This window comes from Bos indicus, chromosome 8 (assembly GCF_029378745.1).
Source record: "Bos indicus isolate NIAB-ARS_2022 breed Sahiwal x Tharparkar chromosome 8, NIAB-ARS_B.indTharparkar_mat_pri_1.0, whole genome shotgun sequence".
Taxonomy (NCBI): Eukaryota; Metazoa; Chordata; class Mammalia; order Artiodactyla; family Bovidae; genus Bos; species Bos indicus.
The window spans coordinates 48,339,172-48,364,832 of record NC_091767.1 but is presented as its reverse complement, the minus strand read 5'-3'; the positions used below and the strand labels follow the sequence as shown (position 1 = coordinate 48,364,832).

At 39.3% G+C, this 25,661-nt stretch overlaps 1 protein-coding gene across 2 annotated transcripts in view; it reads right to left on the bottom strand.

The window, feature by feature from the left end:
- The window catches only part of GDA (guanine deaminase), a 127,570-nt gene that overhangs the window by 66,050 nt on the left and 35,859 nt on the right, over positions 1 to 25,661 (bottom strand). Inside the window, exon 2 of one of the 2 annotated variants that reach the window (XM_070794658.1) lies at positions 15,334 to 15,415. The exons of the other annotated variant lie outside the window; for it this stretch is intronic. The gene's annotated coding sequence lies outside the window, so the exon portion shown is untranslated. The remainder of the gene's footprint in view (positions 1 to 15,333; positions 15,416 to 25,661) is intronic. 2 annotated transcript variants of the gene reach the window in all.

The following is a 25,661-nucleotide window of genomic DNA, read 5'->3' as shown; positions in this document are numbered from 1 at the left end:
TAAAAAAAACCATGAAGAGTATTTCTCTAGTCAACTCATGTTCCAGCCCTCCACCATGATAATTTAAAATCTCCCTCTCTTCAAACCTCTTACTCGTCTTACCCCCAAATATATTTATCAAACATTTGCAATAGTTAAAAAATGCAAATAATTTCAAAGTAGTCAAATAAGAGATTGGTTAAATATAACCAAACTGCAGCAATTAAAAGTATCACTGAAGACATACTTATTGAATTATTCTCAATACGATCTTAAGATTTTTTTTAAAATGCAACTTACTAGGTAACATATGATAACAATTTTTTGATAACAATAGTGTGTGTGTGTAAGTGAGTGCTATGATGAAAAATAAAGCAAAGTAAGTGGATAAAGTATGATGTGTGATGAGATGTTCTCTGAAATATGATGTTTAAGCACTGATTTGCATGAAGGGAATAAACCACTTACATATTCTTAGAAGAACATTCCAAGCAGAGGGAACAGCCAGTACAAGGACCCTGATATGTATATTTGAGTTAAATTTAAATTAGATGCTTGCCCTGTTTGGAAACACCAGGAAGAAAAGTAAGAATACAGTACAAAGACTAGAAGAAAAAGTGGTAAAAAAATCAGATAGAGGAGGCAGCAAGGGGCTTTGTAGGTCATAGCCTTGAGTTTTGCTTTTAGGAAACCTCTAAAAATATTTTGGAAAATGAATGTGGAAAACTTATAAAATATCTTTGATATTGCCTATATGGGGCAATGGCCCTCTTGTCCTGGTGTTACCTGGGCTTATGTGGCCATTCACATCATTGACTCAGATCATTCACCAAGAGTGCCTATTAAGACCCACCACCTTCCTCTTCACAGGCCTCAGTCTAGGTGGGCTGTCAAGCAGATATATAAGTCATTAAAACCCAAGTTTCAAAAATCATAGCTGGTGCCAATTGGGCAGAAACCTTCTCATCCGACCCCTTGTTTTTCAAATGAGAATACTGAATCCCTTTTGTTAAGCAAACAACTCCAAGTGCACTCTTAATGGAAACAGGGACTATTTAGGATGAATAATAATGAGAATGTCAGAAATACTAAAGCCAAAAGCAGATGAGTAATGACTGTCAGCTAATGAAAAGAATCTGTGCAAGATAGAGGCTTCAAACACCAGATGGCAAATGTGGGCAAGAGGCTTGTTGCTATGGAACAGAGTAAACTCCTCTTTGGGCCATTGTGAAATAGTTTGGCCATCTAACAAAATAAGGTAATGTATGTTGCATCACAAAATCCACTCTTAGGCATGTTAATGGGAGACAAAAAGCAGATAAAAATGTGAGATCCCAAAGATTTCTGAAGCTTTTGGACAGAGATGAAAATTGCCATATTAGCTCAATTCACATCAAAATGATTAATGGAAAAGAAAGATGAAGTGACATTGCCTTTAAGAAAAAATGTCAGCCTATAAAGGTAGAAACAAGGGAATTTGTGTTATGAATCACCAAAGGATAGCATGAAGGACTTAGATCTTCAGGTACAATATTCTCATTTTACAGATGAGTAAACAGGCCAGGATATGTGACTTGTTCAGAGTCACCAGACAAGGCAGGAGTATCTCCTGGACTTGACCCACCTTTCCTGAGATTCTTCCAGATCTCTACAACTGCTTGTAGGGTACGGAGTTAGAGAAGGCGAGGTTCAGAATAAGAAAGAGACCGGCACTTTATAGGAATAGATCACCTTTTAATGGGGCGAGAAGGGACAGCAGTCAGATTAGTGAGCTGCAGCACTTATCTAAGAAAAGAGTAAGTATATATAGGCATGTATGTGGAAAGCTACTGTCTTAAGGGGGCCTGTTCTCCTCCAACGTTGTTCAGATAGTTGTCTCTTAAATGGCTGGGGCAAGGAATTTTGGAGATCAGCCAGAGGCTGGACCAGCTGGTAGCTGGGCATAATCAACCTGATGCCCATTATTTTTTCTTCCAGTGAGAGTTTTTTGTTTTGCATAGAATGGTGGGGAGGGCCTGGAGGGGAGTTTTAACTCCAAGCTATTTTGACCCATGTAACTTTCCTTTACTGCTTCTCTAATACAGTATAAACCAGGAGTCAGAACACTTTTTATAATAGGTCAAATAGTAAATATTTTAGACTTTGTGGACTGTATTATTTTTGTTTTAACTAGTTAACTCCATCACTGTAGAGCCAAATCAGCCATAGACAAGATGTACAGTATGGCTTTGTTCCAATAAAACTTCACTTACAGAAAATGAAATTTACATTTTACATAATTTTCACTTGTTACAAACTATTCTTATTTTTTAAAACCATTTAAAAATGTAAAAATGGGCAGACAATCTAAATAGAAATTTCTCCAAAGACATATAAATGGACAATAGGCACATGAAAAGATGTTCAACATCACTAATTATTCAGTTCAGTTCAGTTCAGTAACTTAGTCCTGTCTGACTCTTTGAGACCCCATGGACTGCAGCGCTCCAGGCCTCCCTGTCCATCACCAACTCCTGGAGTTTACGCAAACTTACGTCCATTGAGTTAGTGATGCCATCCAGCCATCTCATCCTCTGTTGTCCCCTTCTCCTCTTGCCCCCTATCCCTCCCAGCATCAGAGTCTTTTCCAATGAGTCAACTCTTCGCATGAGGTGGCCAAAGTAGTGGAGTTTCATCTTCAGCATCAGTCCCTCCAATGAACACCCAGGAATGATCTCCTTTAAATGGACTGGTTGGATCTCCTTGCAGTCCAAGGGACTCTCAAGAGTCTTCTCCAACACCACAGTTCAAAAGCATCAATTCTTCGGTGCTCAGCCTTCTTCACAGTCCAACTCTCACATCCATACATGACCACTGGAAAAACCATAGCCTTGACTAGACGGACCTTTGTTGGCAAAGTAATGTCTCTGCTTTTGAATATGCTATCTAGGTTGGTCATAACTTTCCTTCCAAGGAGTAAGCGTCTTTTAATTTCATGGCTGCAGTCACCATCTGCAGTGATTTTGGAGCCCAGAAAAATAAAGTCTGACACTGTTTCCACTGTTTCCCCGTCTATTTCCCATGAAGTGATGGGACTAGATGCCATGATCTTAATTTTCTGAATGTTGGGCTTTAAGCCAACTTTTTCACTCTCCTCTTTCACTTTCATCAAGAGGCTTTTTAGTTCCTCTTCACTTTCTGCCATAAGGGTGGTGTCATCTGCATATCTGAGGTTATTGATATTTCTCTTGGCAATCTTGATTCCAGCTTGTGCTTCTTCCAGCCCAGCGTTTCTCATGATGTACTCTGCATATAATACGCAGGGTGACAATATACAGCCTTAGAAATGCAAATCAAAACTACAATGAGGTGCCACTTCACACCAGTCAGAATGGCTATCATCAAAATGGCTACAAAGAACTAATGCTGGAGAGTCTGTGGAGAAAAGAGAACACTGTTGGTGGGGATGTGAATTGGTACAGCCACTATGGAAAACAGTGGGGAGGCACCTTAAAAAACTAAAAATAGAGCTACCATGAGACCTAGCTTTTGAGTGTGTGGATCACAATAAACTGTGGAAAATTCTGAAAGAGATGGGAATACCAGACCACCTGATCTGCCTCTTGAGAAATTTGTATGCAGGTCAGGAAGCAACAGTTAGAACTGGACATGGAACAACAGACTGGTTCCAAATAGGAAAAGGAGTTCGTCAAGGCTGTATATTGTCACCCTGCTTATTTAACTTATATGCAGAGTACATCATGAGAAATGCTGGGCTGGAAGAAGCACAAGCTGGAATCAAGATTGCTGGGAGAAATATCAACAATCTCAGATATGCAGATGACACCACCCTTATGGCAGAAAGTGAAGAGGAACTCAAAAGCCTCTTGATGAAAGTGAAAGTGCAGAGTGGAAAAGTTGGCTTAAAGCTCAACATTCAGAAAATGAAGATCATGGCATCTGGTCTCATCACTTCATGGGAAATAGATGGGGAAACAATGGAAACAGTGTCAGACTTTATTTTTCTGGGCTCCAAAATCACTGCAGATGGTGACTGCAGCCATGAAATTAAAAGACACTTACTCCTTGGAAGGAAAGTTATGACCAACCTAGATAGCATATTCAAAAGCAGAGACATTACTTTGCCAACAAAGGTCCGTCTAGTCAAGGCTATGGTTTTTCCAGTGGTCATGTATGGATGTGAGAGTTGGACTGTGAAGAAGGCTGAGCGCCAAAGAATTGATGCTTTTGAACTGTGGTGTTGGAGAAGACTCTTGAGAGTCCCTTGGACTGCAAGGAGATCCAACCAGTCCATTTTGAAGGAGATCAGCCCTGGGATTTCTTTGGAGGGAATGATGCTAAAGCTGAAACTCCACTACTTTGGCCACCTCATGCGAAGAGTTGACTCATTGGAAAAGACTCTGATGCTGGGAGGGATTGGGGGCAGGAGGAGAAGGGGACGACAGAGGATGAGATGGCTGGATGGCATCACTGACTCGATGGACGTAAGTCTCAGTGAACTCCGGGAGTTGGTGATGGACAGGGAGGCCTGGTGTGCTGTGATTCATGGGGTCGCAAAGAGTCGGACATGACTGAGAGACTGATCTGATATGATGTGACCTAGAAGTTCCATTCCTAGGCATATATCCAAACAAAACTATAATTTTAAAAGATACACGTACCTCTATATTCATAGCAGCACTATTTACAATAGCCAGGACATGGAAGCAAACTAAATGTCCATTTACAGGTGAATAGATGAAGATGTGGTACATATATACTATGGAATGCTACTCAGTCATAAAAAGACTGAAATAACACAACTGCAGCATCATAAATGGACCTAGAGATTATCATATCAAGTGAAGTAAGTCAGAAAGAGAAAGACAAGTACTATATGATATCACTTATATGTGGAATCTAAAATACAACACAAATTAACTTATTTTTGAAACAGAAACAGATTCACAGACATAGAAAATAAACTTATGGTTACTAAAGGGGAAAGGGGGTGGGATAGGGATAAATTAGGGACTTGGGATTAAAAGATACAAACTACTATATATAAAATAAACAACAAGGTCCTACTGTATAGCATAGGGAACTACGTTCAATATCCTGTAATAAACCATAATGAAAAAGAATATGAAAAAAGTGTGTACACATATGTATTCAGTTTCATATATACACACTATATCACTTTGCTATATACCATAAATTAATACATTATAAATCAACTATACTTCAATAAAAGTAAATAAATTGTTAAAAAAATGTAAAGCCCATATTCAATTCATTGGTTATAGAAAATCAGATAGTGAGCAGGATTTGACCTGTGGGACACAGATTGCCAACTTCTGATGTAGACTCCTAAAAAGATACATGCAAATTAAAATTATATAATTTGAAAACCATTCCAGTGGTTTTACACTAGTATTTCTAAGAAGCTTTATCTTCAATTGGCAATAACTTTTAATGATTTTTCCTTTAATTTCAGAGCCTGATTTGTGTGTGTGTGTGTGCTAAGTTGTGCAGTCATGTCTGACTCTTTGTGACTCCATAGACTGTAGCCCAAGAGGTTCCTGTGTCCATGAGGTTTTCCCAGCAAGAATACTGGAGTGGGTTGCCATTTCCTGCTGCTGCTGCTAAGTCGCGGCAGTCGTGTCCGACTCTGTGCGACCCCATAGACGGCAGCCCCCAGACTCCCCCATCCCTGGGATTCTCCAGGCAAGAACACTGGAGTGGGTTGCCATTTCCTTCTCCAATGCATGAAAGTGAAAAGTGAAAGTGAAGCCTCTCAGCCGTGTCCGACTCCTAGCGACCCCATGGACCGCAGTGCACCAGGCTCCTCTGCCCATGGGATTTTCCAGGCAAGAGTACTTGAGTGGGGTGCCATTGCCTCCAGTGGAAAAACTCTTGGAAAAGTACCAATTTTGGCTGCCCTATAAGCCCCATGTACATAGAAAACATGCACTTTTTGACAGATGAAAAAGTAACTTTAGTAATTTTTCTAAAGTCTACTTAAGACATCACTAATGATTCATTGGTACTTAGTAATTTTTTAATTGGGGAGAAAAAGCAACATATTGGATTGGCCAAAAACTGTGGGTTTTCCATAATATCTTATGGAAAAATGCAAATTTTCTGGCCAACCCAATAATAAAAATATTTAAATGTACTTACTGTGTGCAAGACACTATCCTATATACTTTACACATATCAACTCTCTTACACCTCACCAGAACCCTATGAGGCAGGTATTGTTACTAGCCCCATTTTACAGGTGAGAAAATTGAGGCTCAGAGATATTAAGTTCCTTGCCCAAGATTACATAGCTGGTAGGTGGTAAATGTGAATCACAGTCAGAAATTGACTGTGAACCACAGTCAGCCTCAAGGTAAGAGCAATTAAATGCTATGCTATATATATATTTAAAACTTTCACACATAAATAAAACAACTCTCCTATTTCCTTTCTTTTTTTTTTTTTTATAAAATATTTTATAGTCTTTCCTCTTTCTTCCCTCCCCTTTTTGTAGCCCAGGCTGGTGGGCCTGCTAGGGCCAGGAATATGGAGGCAGTTGGGGCTCAGGGGATAATCAGGACTGAGAAGGCTAATAGGGTCAAGGCAACTGGAACTGGAGAAGCACAGAGTCAAAAAGTCAGGTTAGGTGGACAGAGATGTGGCTGAAGAGATAGCCATCATGGTAATTATACATAAGGGTAATAAGTAGGTATGTAGATACATTGTGAATAATGAGAGCCAGGCTTCTCAGAAAAGAGTTTCAAAGATGGAAAAGGGAGAGGCTAAAACAAACTCTTCTTAAGTGAACAATGCAAATAAACAGAGGAATACAATAAAATGGGAAAGACTAGAGTTCTCTTTGGGCTTCCAAGGTGGTGCAGTGGTAAAGAATCCACCTGCCAGTGCAGGAGATGAGGGTTCAATCCCTGGGTCAGGAAGATCCCCTGGAGTAAGAAATGGCAACCCACTCTAGTATTCTTGCCTGGGAAATTCCAGGACAAAGGGGCCTGGTGGGCTACAACCCATGGGGCCACTAAGAATCGGACATGACTGAGTGTATGCATGCACACACACACACACAGATCTCTTTAAGAAAATTGGAGATACCAAGGGAAACTTTCATGCAAAGCTAGGCACAATAAAGAACAAAAATGGCAAGGACCTAATAGAAGCAGAACAGATTAAGAAAATGTGACGAGAATACACAGAATAACTATACAAAAAGAGCTCTTACTAACCCAGGTAACCATGATGGTGTGGTCATTCACCTAGAACCAGACATTCTGGAGTGTGAAGTCAAGTGGCTCTTATGAAGCATTACTATGAACAAAGCTAGTAGGGGTGATGGAATTCCAGCTGAGCTATTTCAAATCCTGAAAGATTATGCTATGAAAGTGCTGCACTCAATATGCCAGCACATTTGGAAAACTCAGCAGTGGCCACAGGCCTGGAAAAGGTCAGTTTTCATTCCAATCCCAAAGAAAGGCAATGCCAAAGAATGTTCAAACTACCACAAAATTGCACTCATTTCACATGCCAGCAAGATTATGCACCAAATCCCTCAAGCTAGGCTTCAGCAGTATGTGAATCAAGAAATTCCAGATGTACAAGCTGGATTTAGAAAAGGTAAAAGAACAAGAGATCAAATTGCCAATATATGCTGGATCATATACAAATCAAGGAAATTTAAAAAAAAATCTGTTTCATTGACTATGCTAAAGCCTTTGACTGTGTTGATCACAATAAACTGTGGAATATGTGCAATGTGGTCCAGTGTTCCCATCTCACATTACCTGCCTCCTGAGAATCCTGTAAACAGGACAAAAAGCAACAGTTAGAACTGGACATGGAAAAACAGACTGGTTCAAAATTGGGAAAGGAGCATGTCAATGCTGTATATTGTCACTCAGCTTATTTAACTTATTTGCAGCATACATCATGTGAAATGCTGGGTTGGATGAATCACAAGCTGGAATTAAGATTGCAGGAGAAATATCAACAACTTCAGATATGCAGATGATACCACTGTAATGGCAGAAAGTGAAAATGAACGAGAGACTCTTGATGAAGGTGAAAGAGGAGAGTGAAAAAGTTGGCTTAAAAGTCAGCATTCAAAAACAAAGATCATAGCATTCAGTCTTAGCACTTCATGGCAAACAGATGGGGAAACAGTGGAAACAGTGACAGACTTTATTTTCTTGGGCTCCAAAATCACTGCCGATGGTGACTGCAGCCTTGAAATTAAAAGACGCTTGTTCCTTTAAGAACAGCTATGACAAACATAGACAGAGTATTAAAAAGCAGAGATATCACTTTGCCAGCAAAGGTCAATATAGTCAAAGCTATGGTTTTTCCAGTAGTCATGTATGGATGTGAGAGTTGTACTATAAAGAAGGCTGAGTGCTGAAGAATTGATGCTTTCAAATTGTGGTGCTGGAGAAGACACTTGAGAGTCCCTTGGACAGCAAGAATACCAAACAAGTCAATCCTAAAGGAAATAAGTCCTGAATATTCTTTGGAAGGACTGGTGCTGAAGCTGAAGCTCCAATATTTTGGCCACCTGATGCGAAGAGCTGACTCATTGGAAAAGACACTGATGCTGGGAAAGATTGAGGGCAAGATAAGGGGTGACAGAAAATTAGATGCTTGGACGGTATCACTGACTCAGTGGACATAAGTTTCAGCAAATTCTGGGAGATAGTGAAGGACAGGGAAAACTGGTGTGCTGAAGTCCATGGGATCGCAAAGAGTCAGAAACAACTTAGTGACTGAACAACAACAAAACAACCTGTTTCATACTGGATTTGAATTGGAGGTATTTGTGTCAACTAGTGATTTTTAATTTAAGTAGACCAATAAATAAGTACATGTATGCACACACATGTGCAGATAGATCTAAGAAGGATATATATACACACAGGTGTATATACACATGCACAAGTGTATGTATACATACATACACACACACAGGCTCTGCTTACGACATATTACTTTTCAAAAATATCAAAATCTATATCATATCAAATGCTCACACTGGTAATCTGTGGAACACCTAAATGACCAAGAAGAAAAATATGCATGTATGTGTGTCTGTCAATGTATGTATTTCCCAGCTTTATCTGCTAAGTTCAGTTCAGTCGCTCAGTCATGTCTGACTCTTTGCGACCCCATGAATCACAGCACGCCAGGCCTCCCTGTCCATCACCAACTCCCGGAGTTCACTCAGACTCACGTCCATCAAGTCAGTGATGCCATCCAGCCATCTCATCCTCTGTCGTCCCCTTCTCCTCCCGCCCCCAATCCCTCCCAGCATCAGAGTCTTTTCCAATGAGTCAACTCTTCGCATGAGGTGGCCAAAGTACTGGAGTTTCAGCTTTAGCATCATTCCTTCGAAAGAAATCCCAGGTCTGATCTCCTTCAGAATGGACTGGTTCGCTATTTCAAATCCTGAAAGATGATGCTATGAAAGTGCTGCACTCAATATGCCAGCAAATTTGGAAAACTCAGCAGTGGCCACAGGACTGGAAAAGGTCAGTTCTCATTCCAATCCCAAAGAAAGGCAATGCCAAAGGATGCTCAAACTACAACACAATTGCAGTCATCTCACAAACTAGTAAAGTAATGCTCAAAATTCTCCAAGCCAGGCTTCAACAATACATGAACCATGAACTTCCAGATGTTCAAGCTGGTTTTAGAAAAGGCAGAGGAACCAGAGATCCAATTGCCAACATCTGCTGGATCATGGAAAAAGCAAAAGAGTTCCAGAAAAACATTTCTGCTTTATTGACTTTGCCAAAGCCTTTGACTGTGTGGATCACAATAAACTGTGGAAAATTCTAAAAGAGATGGGAATACCAGACCACCTGACCTGCCTCTTGAAATATTTTTATGCAGATTAGGAAGCAACAGTTAGAACTGGACATGGAACAACAGACTGGTTCCAAATAGGAAAAGGAGTACGTCAAGGCTATATATTGTCACCCTGTTTATTTAACCTATATGCAGAGTACATCATGAGAAACGCTGGGCTGGAAGAAACACAAGCTGGAATCAAGATTGCTGGGAGAAATATCAATAACCTCAGATATGCAGATGACACCACCCTTATGGCAGAAAGTGAAGAGGAACTCAAAAGCCTCTTGATGAAAAAGAAAGAGGAGAGTGAAAAAGTTGGCTTAAAGCTCAACATTCAGAAAACGAAGATTATGGCATCCAGTCCCATCAGTTCATGGGAAATAGACGGGGAAACAGTGGAAACAGTGGCATACTTTATTTTTTTGGGCTCCAAACTCACTGCAGATGGTGATTTCAGCCATGAAATTAAAAGACGTTTACTCCTTGGAAGAAAAGTTATGACCAACCTAGATAGCATATTCAAAAGCAGAGACATTACTTTGCCAACAAAGATCCGTCTAGTCAAGGCTATGGTTTTTTCCAGTGGTCATGTATGGATATGAGAGTTGGACTGTGAAGAAGGCTGAGTGCCAAAGAATTGATGCTTTATTTGCTAAAGGGGCCTTTAAACAATGACATCCTGTATTAATCAGCACCCCTAATGCTCAGATATTGGTTTTAATATATCATTCTCCACTAGAAAAACCAGAATGACACTAGAAGTGGAGCAAAGAAAGTGCAAGATAAATCTGGAATAAAACTGTGTCAAAAAGTGAGGAAGTGCTAAAGATACAAAAGGAGCCTCTTGAAGAAGCTCCTGCTAGCCAAATACAGGCCAATTTGAGCATCAAAATATTGAATTAAAACCCAGTGAATAAAATAGGAATCTATGAATCTAAATAAATGAATTAAGAATGGAGTGCTCTTCCCTACAGTAAAATACATATGGGAGGAATGAAGGAATTAGAAAATGAATGTTGGGCAGCCATCACTGTAACAAATGATTCACATAAAAATCACAGATGAACATTAAAGCTAGTGGGTGAAAATTTGTTGACGAATAGGATATTTACATAATTTCAAAGTATCTCCCACAAAATTCAGTTTACAGAGAAGAATATTAACTTTGTGGTGGATAAATCTGGTATATACCGCCTTAATCAAGTGAACAAAGTTAACATCAAGAATAATGGAACAAAATCAATGTCATATGCCTCTTGATATAATGCACTGAGAACACTGCATCATTCCTACCAAAAAATGCATGGCATGAAGAAACATCAGGAAAACCCAAATTGAAAGATACTCCTAAAAAAATAAACAAAACTATTCTGTATTCTCGATGATTATCTGGGACATGAAGGACAAAGAAAGACTTAAGGCTTGCTCCAGATGGAAAGCAACTAAAGAAACATGACAGTTAAAGGCAACTGTGACTCTGGAGTGGTTCCTGAACCAGAAGGAAAAAAAAAAGTATCAAGAATATTATAGGGCCAATGGGCAAAGTTTGAATGGATCTGTGGATTACGTAGTAGCTATATCTATGTTAATTTCTTCATCTAGATGGTTGCACGTGACTATGTAGAACAACATCCTTATTATTTTTTTTTTTAGGAAATACACACTGAAGTATTTAGACTTGAACAGGATATATGTAACTTACTCAGAAAAAATATGTATGTGTATATGTATAGCTATATATATCTAGAGAGAGTGGGAAAGAACTATGAAGCAGATATGGTAAAATGTGAACATTAGGAAATGTGGAAGCTTATATGTGAGATATTTATACTATTCCTGTAACTTTTAAAATAATTTTGCAATGACTTAAGTTTAAAAATTTTAACTAAAAACTTAAACAGTATATTCGTTTAGAAACACAAATACTTAAAAACTATAAGGGAAAGTAAGGACATGATAACATAAAATTTAGGATAGTGATTTCACCAGAGTGGAAGGAAAGAAAATGGGATGGGGAGGATTATAGACTTCAAAGATAACAGAAGGGTTCACCAAGTCTTCACTCATTACACTTCACAGAAACATTATAAATGTTCTTTTCTTATATGAGCAAATATATGAGCAAAAACAAATTCTCCACTCATATTAAATGTTATTTTTTTGAACAGCAAAATCTGTATCATATGAAATGCTCGCGTTGGTAATCTGTGGAAAACCCAAAATGACCAAAAAGTAAAATTACTAAAATTACAAGCAATGAGAAAACAGAATGACACAGATGCAACATTTATAGTATTCAGATGCTTGTAATCTAAAATGATTGTATTTGTCCCTTGTTTTTACAAACAGCAATATGTGAAACAAACTTTACATGCCCCTGATAGTTTGTGAATACTTTGGGGGTACAAACTCTTACTCCCTAATTTATTTGTACCCTGAATTCAGAATCCCTTGATGCCTTAACTAATTTATGGAATAAGGAATCCACTTAGATGGGTGTTTAATCATCACTAAGCACAGAGTCAAATTCACCACAAATCTCAGAGCCAATGTTATGATACATCTGAACTGTAAAACCATTAAACAAGCTAATAATTTCAGCCACTGCCTCACAAAAGGCATCTTCAGAGACAAAGGTCAGCAAGTGGACAACTGACAATGACTTCAGGAAAAGCACCTACTCTTTCTTTTGAAAACTGAAAAGTGATATCAACTGATCTTAAAGTTTATCTCAGCAGACTTCATCACATACGTAGATATGGATAAGGAAATGCAGGCACATATTACCTACACTGGCCTCACAAGCCTGCTCCTTTGATCATTACTTTAAATATAAAATCTGCCTTAGAGACCTGTTGTAGGTTGAATCATCCCCCCAGATTCATATGTTAAAGTTCTAAATGCCTGCTGCTGCTGCTGCTAAGTCATTTCAGTCGTGTCGGACTCTGTGTGACCCCATAGACGGCAGCCCACCAGGCTCCACCATCCCTGGGATTCTCCAGGCAAGAACACTGGAGTGGGTTGCCATTTCCTTCTCCAATGCAGGAAAGTAAAAAGTGAAAGGGAAGTCACTCAGTTGTGTCCAACTCTTCGCGACCCCATGGACTGCAGCCTACCAGGCTCCTCCATCCATGGGATTTTCCAGGCAAGAGTGCTGGAGTGGGGTGCCATTGCCTTCTCCAAATGCCTAGCACCTCAGAATATAGCTAAATTAGAGATGAGGTTTTTAGAGAAGTAATCAAGTTAAAATGAGGTCATTAGGGTGGGCCCTAACTCAATATGACTGCTGCCCATACAAAAAGGGAAAATGTGGACACAGAGACATGAGAGAAGACGATATAAAGAGACACTGGGAGAATATGGCCATCGACAAGACAAGGGGAAAGGCCTGGTTTAAAAGATCCTTCCCTCAGGGCCAGGGAGCCAGGCCTGCCACCTCTTTGATCTTGGACTTCTAGCCTCCAGAACGGAAAGACAATACATTTCTGTTGTTTAAGCCACCCAGCTTGTGGCCCTAGCAAACTAATTCAAGACGCTATGGGAGAAGGGATTATTAGACTGGTCTAATAAATCAACAAAGGAAAAACATTGCAAAACCTCTCTGTCTGTGTTCCCTGTAAGCAGCTCATCTGAGAGGTGATTTAAAAAAAAGTACACTAGACTTAACTAAAAAATCAAGACTCTGCCATTTACTAGCTCTGTGAACAAAGCAAATCCCTTAGCCTCTGATTTACCATTTTTGAAAATATAGTAATATCTGCCACATCTCCTCTTAATGCTATGCTGCTGCTGCTGCTAAGTCACTTCAGTCGTGTCCGACTCTGTGTGACCCCATAGACGGCAGCCCACCAGGCTCCACCATCCCTGGGATTCTCCAGGCAAGAACACTGGAGTGGGTTGCCATTTCTTTCTCCAATGCATGAAAGTGAAAAGTGAAAGTGAAGCCGCTTAGTCGTGTCCGACCCTCAGCGACCCCATGGACTGCAGCCCACCAGGCTCCTCCATCCATGGGATTTTCCAGGCAAGAGTGCTGGAGTGGGGTGCCATTGCCTTCTCCCTTAATGCTATAAAGACAAAATATTTTTAATGGAGATATGTAAAACACTCCATGAACTGTAAAAGTTCTCCATGAAGTATTATGAGTAGCTCTAACTTTTGATATAGTAACCAGAGTGGTATTTCAGGACACAAGTGCTGACTCAGTGTGCTCTGATTTCAGAAAGGATTCTGATGACACCAGAAAGTTAACTTTGTTGAACAAGCTCAAAATAGGTAGATTTGGAGAAATTCATATCTGGATGTCAACTTCTACTCAAAGGGCTGATTAATAGGATGAGGGAAGCATGGCTGGAGAATCTAGAGATATATTACCAAGCTCTGCCCCAGCCATGTACTTATTAATGGCTTATATGTGAAAATAATAACAATTTGGAAGGGACGGTTTGTTCCCTAGATCAAACAATCAAGTTTTAAAAAGATAGCCACAGGCTAAGACTAACAAGATGAAGCTTAACGGGAATGCAAGTAAAATCCAACGTTAATGTTTAAGGAAAATCAAATACACAAGATAAAGATCATAAGACTTGATAAGAGCAAGAATCATGAGTTAATATGAGCAGTGTGGAATAGCTGCCTATAAAAACAGATACTAAGGTCAAATTTGTATAAATACAGGCAGTCCCTGTTTTGCATGATTCTCGTATACACAAATTTCAGGTATTGACATTTAAATGAGCCTCCCAACAACATGGTTCAAATACCAGTTACCCTGATATATTAACTGTGAGTGATTGAATAAAGTACAAACTTGGCTTCTCGCTCTTCATTCCAGAAATCATTATATAACATAACAGATGCTAATCATGATCAACAGGCAATCACATCACTTCTTCCAAAGTGTGCGGTGATTGGCCCCTGTGCATCAGTTCATACATAGACAACAGTGCGTGTAGTTGTAGTGCCTCTTTGTCTTCTAGCAATAAACTTACATGGCATTTTACAAAATGAATATTTGAAAGCGTGAATTACTTAACAACGATGAAGGTGCAAAAGAAAGAAATGAAAAGTGGCAGCAGAAACAGTAAAATTTGAATCTAACATAAATGGAGTTATGGAAGAAACAGCTTACCATCAAGAACATTGGCACTGCCACCATTCAAGATATTCTAGATCTATGGCCCCAGAAGCTTAGCAGAGGTAAACTTAATGACACAAATGAGGATAGTGATTGAAGATGCCTCAGAAGAAACAACACCAGCCAAAAGCTTTATGTTAAAGAAACTCTCAGAAATGTATCTCAGAGATATTCATAACATTCAGAGCTCAAAAGATAAAATGGAGGAAGCTGGTCCAAATTTAAAAAGCAAGATGACAATTTGCAAGACAAAAAATGCTTATTCTGTATTATCAGTTTTATGATATGAAAAAGACAAGCATTGTTCAAACTACTCTTGCTAAGTTTTTTTTTTAAACAAAGAAATAAAACACTTTAATTACCTATGTTTCTAATGTTTTAAATTACAGCATACTAAATGAACACTGGTTTCACTGTTTCTTTCATCTCCGCATGCATTTAGATCTGAAAAAAACAGTTTTAATGTTTTAATGTAAGTTTTTTTTTAGATAAGATGACTTTTATTTATTTTTCTGGCTGCTCCATACAGCACTGTGTCTTAGTTCCCTGACCAGGGATCAAACTCACACCCCCAACAGAAGTTTTAAAAGGTCTCAGAATAATCACAATTTTTCACATTAATTTTTAAGATTACTTGCATGATTTCAGCTTTCAGGGTCCTTCTTTCCATCCTGCTTTATTGTACAAAGTGAAGACTACCTTCTTTTACACTTAGCTTGGAGTATAGTTGATCTTCAGTTGTGGAGGGATGAACTGAATTGAAATGTTTTTACATGAAAATGACTGAAATGTAAGGCCTTGGAATCAAAACATGAGAGTAAATTCTGAATGGAATTGACTATTTTGTCTGAAGGAGAAGTCAAGAAGATTGAAAATAATGAAAAGTCAACATATAAAAAAAACTAGCTTCAATAATGAAATAGTCAGCAAAAGTGTTTTCAAGCTCATGAACAGAAGAAGCTTCTAACAATCAGGACTGGATATAAATGGAACTCAATGACTCACAACGTAGTGAACTCCTCCTAGTTGGAAGTGTTAAGCAGAGGCTGACTGACCATCTGTCAGGGATGTTGTAGCAGAATTTAGTTCCTACACAGGGTGAGAGGGGAGGTTCCATCCAGAGCTCAGATTCTAAACAGCCATGTGGTGACTTTAAATACGTCCACAAATTCTTACACATTCCTCTCTTCAAGAGGTGCCTCGAGGTTCACCAAACTTAGTAATGTGCTTGGAATGAAGCATTCATGATGCTATGTGACTTCTCAAACTGATAAAAAGGACAGCTTCCAATGGCTCTTGCACTCTTGGATTATTATAATGGGAGAAGCCCTGAGGATATTAAGAAGCCCTGGGAGAAGCTCTCATGGGGGGAACCACAGAGTTCTATCCACAACTGTAAGCACCAGCTCACTGTCATGTGAATGAATTTGAACCTTGGAAGTGGATCCCTCAGCTCCAGTCAAGCCAGCAGCCCTGGCCACCATCTTGACTGAGACTTCATGAGAGATCCTGAGCTTAAACTGCTTCTGCATCCCTGACCCCAAAAAACTGTAAGATAGTAAGTTGGTGTTTTAAGCCCCTAAATTTGGGGGATAATTTGTTATGCAGCAATAGCTAACAAATACAATCTATTTTGATCTAAACAATGTATTGTAGTCCAAAGAAGCCTGCTCACAGTTTTGTTTCTTTTCTGTTTCTTTTTTCCTCCCTATCTCTTTTTAATACATTCAAGTGACAATTTCAAAAAAATAGTTTCTATCATTGAAGGGTAAATTATTACCAATAGTATTCTGTTGTAAAAAGTAGAAAGTAGAGAAGGAATCTAAAAATAATTCCTCCCACTCTGGCTGATTATCAACCCACATTCAAATCTGCTGCAAGAGACTAACACAGACCTCACAAATAGGTCTTAAAGTGCTCTTTAGCAGGAGAGAATTTCTTCAACAAATTTATCTCTCTGTCAAAAACGATCAATGAAATAAGGTTGAGCCCTTCTATTTCCTTCAATGTGGTACCATCTGCTCACCCAAACTTAAAGGTCCAGCCCAGACGTCTTCTAAATGGACTCCAGGTTCCAACATCTGACATTGTCCTTGATATCTCATTAGTATTTCTCACAAAGCACTTCAAAGTCAACATATCCAAAACAAATTCCATGATCTTATTCCTGAATCAAGTCCCTTTCCAGAATTGTTCTTCTAGAGAATGAGACCACATCAATTAGAGTGCTATCCAGAAACCTTTGTCATATCGCTCTTACCCCCTGGGAAACCATTAAAACCTCAATGGTTTCCCACTGCTTTTAGAGTCAAGAAAACCATTCAAAACATGGTCTACAGTGGAGTTGGCATCTACCTGCCTCCCAGCCTAATCCCACTTCAGCCAGATCCAACGCTCTGTTCCTCCTTCCCCATCTCTCTCTGCTCCACCACACTGGTTCACCACACTAGTCCCATTTCAGACTCTGTAAGCACCCTGCTCTCCCTACCATTGGGCCTTTCCCTCTGCTCTGCATGGAACACCTTTCCTTTCCTCTTGCCGAATTTATCCCAACTGATTTCTTCTATTTCAGTTTAGCTGTTCTTCCTTAAGAAGCCTTTCCCAGTGAGCTCAAATTCTTCTTGCAACTCCCCCTCATACATATCCCCACCCCCAATTAACAATTCTCAAAGCACTAGGCACCTACTCTTTAGGAAAATACAACATCATGGTTATTAAAGGCATAAATCTAGAACCAGGCTGCCCGCCTTCAATCTTTTCTGGTTGTGTGAATTTGGACAAGTTACTTAAATTCTCTTTGCCTGTGTTCCCATCTATAATGTAGGGATAATAGTTCTGAATATGTGAAAATTCAATGAAACAATATAGGTAAAATACTTAGATTGATGATAGACACATCACAGACATTACATAAGTCTGAGCTATTGTTTTACAACAGTTGCAATTTCACACGTATTCATAATTATTATTTTATTCATATCTGTCTTTACCATTAGATGACAAATTCCACAAAAGTAGAGATGTCTATTTTTACTTATTATCATACCTCCACTTCCTGGGTTGCCATTCCCTTCTCCAGAGGATCTTCCCAACCTAGAGATTAAACCTGGGTCTCCTGCATTGCAGGCAGATTCTTTACAGTCTGAGCCACCAGGGAAGCCTATATAGTACTAGGGAGTTATTTTTGCTGAACAGGATTATGTAGTACTAGGCGAGTCATTTTTGCCAAACAGGATTCTATTAATGCCCCCTCATCCACCCAAGCTATTGCAATTGGTTCATAACAAAAGCACAGGGATAATTACATGTTTTCATGAGCATAGCATTCACTAGTAAAATCTGTGGATCTAATACAACTTTCACTGCAGATAGTGACTGCAGCCATGAAATTAAAAGACTCTTGCTTTTTGTAAGAAAAGTTATGACCAATCTATATAGCATATTCAAAAGCAGAGACATTACTTTGCCAACAAAGGTCTGTCTAGTCAAGGCTATGGTTTTTCCAGTGGTCATGTATGGATGTGAGAGTTGGACTGTGAAGAAAGCTGAGTGCAGAAGAATTGATGCTTTTGTACTGCGGTGTTGGAGAAGACTCTAGAGAGTCCCTGGGACTTCAGGGAGATCCAACCAGTCCATTCTAAAGGAGATCAGTCCTGGGTGTTCTTTGGAAGGAATGATGCTGAAGCTGAAACTCCAGTACTTTGGCCACCTCATGTGAAGAGTTGATTCATTGGAAAAGACCCTGATGCTGGGAGGGATTGGGGGCAGGAGGAAAAGGGGATGACAGAAGATAAGATGACTGGATGGCATCACTGACTCGATGGACATGAGTCTGAGTGAATTCTGGGAGTTGGTGATGGACAGGGAGGCCTGGCGTGCTGCAATTCATGGGGTCGCAAAGAGTCGGACACGACTGAGCGACTGAACTGAACTGAATTGAATACAACTTTCCCATTGTATTTTTATGGAAACCAGAGAATGCTATTTGATGTCATATTTCTTAATTTTAAAGGAGGAAAAAATCTTTATGCTTCATTCTGCTTGTTTAAATCACAATTCATTTCTCTTCATCCGATTTGGTCACTGAGATAGAGCTGTATGAAGTAACAAGATCAGCTTCTACTGGAAATTCGGAGACCTGCACCTGTTCTCAGAGCTAGAAGATACACTTTTTATATGACTATTTTTTCTATCATATGTGGTAAAATTTAAAACCTCTTTGTTTCCGTTTCTCTTCTATCACATTAATAACAAAGACCTTCCTAGTGCCCCTCAAAAATCAAGTGTTTCACAGTTTCTAATTCCAGTGTGAGGTCACTAGCCTGACATGTTTTTCTGGGTCTTTGGTTTAATCAGATTGACTACATATAGAGTTGGATGAAAGAAGAAAAGCAAAATTTTGGTTCCATATGTTGCTGCCAAACAGAACTCCCAAGACTTTGCATCTGTGACTGGGAGGAGATCTTTAAATTAGTTACATCAGGACAGTTAGTACAAAATTTGATTTACAAAGCCTATTTAAAAGTCGATAAGAACATGTAAAGAAATCATGGTGGCCATCTAGAGAATATACATTCAGAGCAGCCAAAGCCAGTCAAATTGCAGCTCTAGGTCCAAAAGAGTAGATGTAAAAAATAAAATCTGAGTCCAGTCAGAAATGTTCCATGTGATTGATATTCCCTCATTTTTCTCCGTTCTCTGCGGAAGCCCTAAATATACCTGACATTAGGTTTCACATGGTTAGCATATTGTGAACTTCATTGAACTGCCTGCTTATTAGCTCAACAAACCCAACTCCTGAAGCTAATATAAGAAATTCAGAACAAGCCCAGCTACTGGTCTTGCAAATCCCTCTCCTGCATGAGAATGGCAGCCATGCGCTGACACTAGCTTAGTTTTTACCACTCCCAAAGCCAATGCCGACTCCCCTGGTTCCAAAGCTGTGACACGGAACAACATAACAGCATCTCTGAAAACTTGAGTCAGTTCAGTTCAGTCACTCAGTCATGTCTGACTCTTTGCAAGCCCATGGACTGCAGCACGCCAGGCTTCCCTGTCCATCATCATCTCCCAGAGCTTGTTCAAACTCATGTCCATCAAGTAATACCATCCAACCATCTCATCCTCTGTCATTCTCTTCTCCTCCTGCCTTCAATCTTTTCCAGCATTAGGGATTTTTTCTAATGAGTCAGTTCTTCACATCAGAGGACCAAAGTATTGGAGTTTCAACTTCAGTATCAGTCTTTCCAATGAATATTCAGGACTGATTTCCTTAAGGAGGAACTGATTTGATCTCCTTGCAGTACAAGGAACTCTCAAGTGTCTTCTTCAACACCACAGTTCAAAACAATCAGTTCTTCAGCGCTCAGCTTTCTTCACAGTCCAAATCTCACATCCATACATGACCACTGGAAAAACCATAGCCTTGACTAGACAGACCTTTGTCGGCAAAGTAATGTCTCTGCTTTTTAATATGCTGTTTAGGTTGGTCATAACTTTCCTTCCAAGGAGTAAGCGTCTTTTAATTTCATGGCTGCAGTCACCATCTGCAGTGATTTTGGAGCCCAAAAACATAAAGTCTGTCATTATTTGAATTGTTTCTCCATCTATTTCCCATGAAGTGATGGGATCGGATGCCATGATCTTAGTTTTCTGAATGTTGACTTTTAAGCCAACTTTTTCACTCTCCTTTTTCACTTTCATCAAGAGGCTCTTTAGTTCTTCCTTTCTGCCATAAGGGTGGTGTCATCTGCATATCTGAGGTTATTGATAGTTCTCCCAGCAATTTTGATTCCAGCTTGTGCTTCATCCAAACCGCATTTCACATGATATACTCTACATATAAGTTAAATAAGCAGGGTGACAATATACAGCCTTGACGTACTCCTTTCCCAGTTTGTAACCAGTCTGTTGTTCCACGTCCGATTCTTACTGTTTCTTCTTGACCTGCATACACATTTCTCAGTAGGTAGGTAAGGTGGTCTAGTATTCCCATCTCTTTAAGAATGTTCCACAGTTTGTTGTAATCCACACAGTCAAAGGCTTTGGTGTAGCCAATAAAGCAGAAATAGATGTTTTTCTGGAACTCTCTTGCTTTTTCAATGATCCAGCGGATGTCAGCTGGATCTCTGGTTCCTCTGCCTTTTCTAAATCCAGCTTGAATATCTGGAAGTTCATGGTTCACATACCGTTGAAGCCTGGCTTGGAGAATTTTGAGCATTACTTTGCTAGCATGTGAGATGAGTGCAATTATGCAGTAGTTTGAGCATTCTTTGGCATTGCCTTTCTTTGGGATTGGAATGAAAACTGACCTTTTCCAGTCTTGTAGCCACTGCTGAATTTTCCAAATTTTCTGGCATAATGACCGTAGCAATATAACAGCATCATCTTTTAGGATTTGAAATAGCTCAACTGGAATTCCATCACCTCCACTAGCTTTGTTCATAGTGATGCTTCCTAAGGCCCACTTAACTTCGCATTCCAGGATGTCTGGCTCTAGGTCAGTGATCACCCCATCATGGTTATCTGGGTCATGAAGATCTTTTTGTATAGTTGTTCTGTGTATTCTTGCCACCTCTTCTTAATATCTTCTGCTTCTGTTAGGTCCACACCATTTCCGTCCTTTATTTTGCGCCTCTCTTTGCATGAAATCTTCCTTTGGTATTTCTAATTTTCTTGAAGAGATCTCTAGTCTTTCCCATTCTATTGTTTTCCTCTATTTCTTTGCAGTGATGGCTGAGAAAGGCTTTCTTATCTCTCCTTGCTATTCTTTGAAACTCTGCATTCAAATGGGTATATCTTTCCTTTTCTCCTTTGCCTTTAGCTTCTCTTCTTTTCTCAGCTATTTATAAGGCCTCCTCAGACAACCATTTTGCCTTTTTGCATTTCTTTTTCTTGGGGATGGTCTTGATCCCTGCCTCCTGTACAATGTCATGAACCTCTGTCCATAGTTCTTCAGGCACTCTGTCTATCAGATCTAATCCCTTGAATCTATTTGTCCCTTCCACTGTGTAATCATAAGAGATTTGATTTAGGTAATACCCAAATGGTCTAGTCGTTTTCCCTGCTGTTGCTAAGTCGCTTCAGTCATGTCCGACTCTGTGTGACCCCATAGACAGCAGCCCACTAGGCTCCTCTGTCCCTGGGATTCTCCAGGCAAGAATACTGGAGTGAGTTGCCATTTCCTTCTCCAAGGCATCAAAGTGAAAAGTGAAAGTGAAGTCGCTCAGTTGTGCCTGACTCTTAGTGACCCCATGGACTGCAGCCTACCAGGCTCCTCCATCCATGGGATTTCCCAGGCAAGAGTACTGGAGTGGGGTGCCATTGCCTTCTCTGCTGGTTTTCCCTACTTCCTTCAATTTAGGTCTTAATTTTGCAATAAAGAGTTCATGATCTGAGCCGCTGGTCTTGTTTTTGCTGACTGTATAGAGCTCCATCTATGGCTGCAAAGAATATAATCAATCTGATTTTGGTATTGACCATCTGGTGATGTCCATGTAGAGTCTTCTCTTGTGTTGTTGAGTAAGAATTGGCAAATTAGTAATCTTACCTGAGTAAAAATTGAGTTGAGTAAGAATTGAGTAAGAATTGGCTAATTATTAATCTTGGAAGGACACGTAATTGCTTTAGAAGGTTTACTGACAAACTGCTAAAATGCCTTAGGAGTTCTCTTTGGTAAACAAAAAGCCAAAAGCAGACAAACTATTGTTGGTCACTGTAAGATTAATAGGCTAAAATTGGTTGTTGAAATACAGAAAAATACGTTGACAAGGAAAAAAAAAAAGCAGACAAAAATTTTATAAGAGACTAGTGAATATATCCTAAGGTTTTCATGTACCCCCAAACATCTGAGTGCCAGTGGTGGTTTAGGTGCTAAGTCATGTCTGACTCTTGTGACAGCATGGACTGCAGCCTGCCAGGCTCCTTTGTCGATGGGCTTTCCCAGGCAAGAATACTGAAGTGGGTAGTCATTTCCTTCTCCATGGGATCTTCCTGACCTAGGACTGAACCCAGGTCTCCTGCATCGCAGGCAGATTCTTTACCAACTGAGCCACCAGGGAAGCCCTGGTACTGGTACCAGGTCAGCATTTAATTTCTCCCAAATCAGAACTGCTGAAAGTAGAGATCTTAGAACCAGACCATATAGATTTACATCATATGCCCTAATTCCATCAGTTTCCAGCTATGTGACCTTGAACAAGTCACTCAAACTGTTGATGACTCAGTTTCCTCATCTGCAAAATGACAATATAATGGTACTTATTTCACAGAGTTGTAATGATTAAACGAGTTAGTATATGTAAAGGTTCAGACTAGTGCCTGCCACACAATATATGCTGCACAATCTTTTACCTTTTTTAGAAATTAACCATTTTCTTACTTATCCATTCCTCAATATTTGCTAAGCACATTCTATCTACCAGTTGATGTGTCCAGCCTAGGGAACGTCATATGAACAAGCCATAAATCCCTGCCCTCAAGGAATTAATAGTCTGGGGCAGCAGCAACACCAGTAAAAAGAAACTCATTTGAAAGCAATACATCTTCTCTTGCTTATAATTTTTTTGTATTTGAAATATAGATAATTTGCAATATTTTATTAGTTTCCAGGGTACAACATAGTGATTCAATATTTTTATAGAATATTCACCATACAAAGCTACTGTAACAGACTGACTGTATTCCCTGTGCTACACATCACATCCCTGTGACTTATTTATCTTATAACTGGTAGTTTATACCTCTTAATCTTCTTTATCTATTTCACCCTTCTCTCCACTCCCTTTATTCTGGCAACCACTAGTTTGTCCTCATATCTGTAAGTCTGTTTCTGTTTTGTTATGTTTGTTTTGCTCTTTTAGATTTCATATATGAGTGAAAGCATACAGTATTCATCTTTCTTTCTTTGACTTATTTCACTAAGCATAATACCCAACAGGTCCATCCATGCTGTTGCAAATGGCAAGATTTCATTCTTTTACCACTAAGTAATATTCCACTGTATATATTTTTATTTATTTTTTTTTGATGTTACTCTATGAATTTTTTTAATTTTTTTAAATTTTATTTTATTTGTAAACTTTACAATATTGTATTGGTTTTGCCAAATTGTATATATTTTTAGCACGTCTTCTTTATACATTCGTCTATGGATGGGCATATAGGTTGTTTCCATATCATGGCTATCATAAATAATACTGCTATGAAGATTGGGGTCATCAATTTTTCAAGAACACTGAAACACTTTATAAATATGCTAAGTGTGGGCTCTTTTCCCAACTTCTTCCTGAGAGTTACTGCATATACAAAAAAGGCAAGAAACTGCATTGAGGTGTTGATGCTGAAGGACAAGATGGGCTCAATGGTTGATTAAGTGATAACTGGCCAGCACACCACCATGCTTTATAAATTCAGACATACACCTCCAGTAAATTACAAATATATTCCAAGTTCATCTGAGAAAGTCATACCTGTGCTCACCAAGGGCCTGTAATAGTGTCCATGGCAAACAAATCATTAGGTATAAAGGTTAGGAAGAAAAATGCCAAGATTTGGCAGGAAGCTGTATGAAGTATACTTCTTGGCCTACCTTTTGTCATGTCCAGTAACACATTTTACCTGGTAACCACTCAAGGCAACACATTGCTTAAATGTACATCATATACCCATCAAAATGTTAAGTATTTGGATAAATGTACAAGAAATAATTCTCACCTTTAAAGAGTTTATCTTCTGGCTGAGGAAATAAAACTTATGTGCAGATAGGAACTAAGAACAAAGCACAGAAGCATGTTTCTAAGAACCAAATTAGCAGTATAAACTGAGCTGTGAAAACTCAGAGAAAGGAAAAATCATTAAGAACAAGAAACAGCAGGTTGTTTTTTTGGAGGAGGTGATGGGTAAGTTATAAATTGGGGGATTTAGGGTGTAGACAGAAAGATGGGGAAGCCCAAAGACATGAAAAACGTAAATTGATGTATTTTTATTGTCCTAATTATCACATCATTTCCTTTCCATATATTTTCCCCTGTCTTCTTTATCTATAGTGATTTGGCATTTTTTTGAAGAATTCAGTTCTGTCTAGATTACACAGATAGTTTTCCTTATTCTAATTTCAGTTGCCAAAAATCTAGCATAAGTCTTGTCTTTCTTCTTCCTACTTGATTGTCTGGACAGAGAAAGAAAAAAAAGGATGATTATTCAGGCTTCTATTCATACACATAAGTTTTTCTTACTAATGTCAGTCATTGCCAGGAGCCGGCATACTGCATATTGAGTGCATATTACATATTGCATATTGAGTGCAGCACTTTTCACAGCATCATCTTTCAGGATCTGGAATAGCTCAACTGGAATTCTATCACTGCTGGGAGCCAGCGTGAGGAACTCCGCCCATGACAAAGGTCATGAGGAAGGAGGCTCGGCATACGCAAAGGCGGGATCGAGCCTCAGGAGTCCCCCATCTACCCCCAAAACCAGAGTCTGCCTACTTTCTGCTTTGTGCTTTCACCTACACCTCTGACTTTATGGGGGGCTGTCCCCCACTACCTGTCTCTGAAAAAAGAGTTAGCCTACAGCTCCAGTTAATAATTCCTGGATGTGACAGTGTTTCAACCTACAAACTCCTTTGGAAATCCTCTAGCCTGCCTGAATAGGTTTTTCCGGCCACATGTGATTGTTCAGAGCCTCC